General features: G+C 37.0%; 1 non-coding gene across 1 annotated transcript; it reads left to right on the forward strand.

Moving 5' to 3' along the window:
- The first annotated feature begins 1,291 nt into the window (after nt 1-1,291).
- On the forward strand, nt 1,292-1,385 carry trnai-uau (transfer RNA isoleucine (anticodon UAU)). The gene is made up of 2 exons: nt 1,292-1,329; nt 1,350-1,385. It is a non-coding gene; the product is annotated as a tRNA-Ile (tRNA).
- Nucleotides 1,386-1,769: the final 384 nt, after the last annotated feature.

A 1,769-nucleotide genomic window follows, 5' to 3' on the forward strand; every position in this document is an offset into this window, starting at 1 on the left:
TTTGCATATAAATGTGTCTTAGCAGTGTGTGGACACAACCACCCTAAATGATAAAAATGCACTCCTTTTTTTTTAATCCCCCAAAAACCTAAAGAGTCTCAATTATAACGCCATTTTGTTTTTGGAGTGAATACCAGCGCTCCCTTCCACCTTTAATACCACGACTGAGGTGAGACCCTTGAGCAAGGCACCAAACCCCCAACTTTGTTGGTGTGTGTTTACGGTGTGTGTGTGTTCACTGCTGTGTGTGTGCACTTGGATGGGTTAAATGCAGAGCACAAATTCTGAGTATGGGACACCATACTTAGCCATATGTCAATTCAATTCACTTTCACTAAATTTGTTTATGTCTGGCTGCTTAAATCATTTTACTCCAGACTGCTTTCTGAATGAGGGACAATTCAAGGCAGGTTTTGATAAAAAGTTAAAACTCAAGGATGGATCTGTACCCATTGTTCATCAGGAATCGGGAAAGGTCCTAGAGTCGGGATTCAAACATGGGACACCCGAAGCGCAGTGGCTAATTAAATTACGTAATTCTGTTACATGTAACTAGTTAGTAACACTGCGTATAACACGTATGCTGGGTCAGAAAGAGTTTGGCTAAAAGTGTCCCTGAGTTACTAACTGAGTTAGTAATATATAAGTAGTATATGTGAGCAAATTTGTATTTTTAATTGTTGGGACGGGATATAACAGAGGTGCATCGTAAAAACCCATTCACTATTGTTCAGTATTAGGTTCGTAACAGACACATTTTTTTCACTGAAGCATAAACATATCTATTACAAATGTGAAATTGCGTAAATGCAGCTTGTTTCATGTTACAGTGGTGTTTTTGTAAGAACAATCTCATGTTGTTGACAATCCGCCGTTAGCTCTCTTGCTAATCATTAGCGTGAAATAGTACAAACTGCTATATTCAGAGAGCACATGCTGCAGCATTACTATCATTCAGCACAACGCATTTAATGCTTAACATTATCAAAAATCGATGCAAATTATTTCTTAACTAAGTTACCCTACTAAATCGATATAGCGTACTAACGTTACTGCATCTGCATCGGTTTTCACTAACTTACACAAAAGCTAAAACACGTGAGACATTAAACAACTGGCTGTAGGAAAAACGTACCGTTCAGTGGTACCATCAGAATATAATTTTCGTCAGTTAATCAACAAATACTCAAGTCACGGTGGAAAAAAAAGCATTTAGAAATATCTGAGATGTAGTATTGACTGAATGAGAGAGCTTGAGGTCATATATCCAATTGCAGCCAATGTGAGCGAAGCTCCAGTGGCGCAATCGGTTAGCGCGCGGTACTTATACAGCAGTACGTTGCAGAGCAATGCCGAGGTTGTGAGTTCGAGCCTCACCTGGAGCAGCGTTTTTGTTACTGCAAAAAAATGCAACTTTCTGTTATTACAATTGGAATAATAGGCCTGTGTCTTTTTTAAACAGAACGTAAAATTTGCTACATTATTAGTGTGTTATGGGGAGTTTGACAATGATTAGGCTATATAAATATAATTACTTAATGACGTAAAATAATGTAATATGCAATGACCTAAAAAGTCATACATGATTATTTAAATGTTTATTTGCAATTTAATTACTTGTATATTTATTTTTAAATTAATACATTCTAAATAAACGTTTTCCTATGTAACACAGTAATTTGATATTTTAATGTACTAACGGCTTTATGTTTTAAAGCAGGGGTGTCCAAACTCGGTCCTGGAGGGCCGATGTCCTGTAGAGTTTTGCT

This window comes from Sinocyclocheilus anshuiensis, unplaced genomic scaffold (genome assembly GCF_001515605.1).
Source record: "Sinocyclocheilus anshuiensis isolate Anshui unplaced genomic scaffold, SAMN03320099.WGS_v1.1 scaffold450, whole genome shotgun sequence".
NCBI classification, from domain to species: domain Eukaryota; kingdom Metazoa; phylum Chordata; class Actinopteri; order Cypriniformes; family Cyprinidae; genus Sinocyclocheilus; species Sinocyclocheilus anshuiensis.